Genomic DNA, 244 nt, shown 5'->3' with positions numbered 1-244 from the left:
CCAGATCGGCAAGATGTTGTGCAGCCACTCCCTCCTCAGTTCGGATCTTACAGTGATGAAAACAGTTGCGGATTGCCTCTGCTTTCACATCAGAATTCCAGGCTTGGACAGCCGTGCGGATAGCTTGAAGTATGTCAATCTTCTCTGAGGCTTCCACCGGATACCCCTTTTCCAGCATGGGAAGACGAGGAGGATGAAGCGCTTCAGCGGCGTAACGTGAGTCCAGTTCAAACCTTGCGGACAC

This window comes from Plasmopara halstedii (assembly GCF_900000015.1).
Source record: "Plasmopara halstedii genome assembly, contig: Scaffold_3109, whole genome shotgun sequence".
Taxonomy (NCBI): domain Eukaryota; phylum Oomycota; class Peronosporomycetes; order Peronosporales; family Peronosporaceae; genus Plasmopara; species Plasmopara halstedii.
This window is presented reverse-complemented; position numbering follows the sequence as displayed.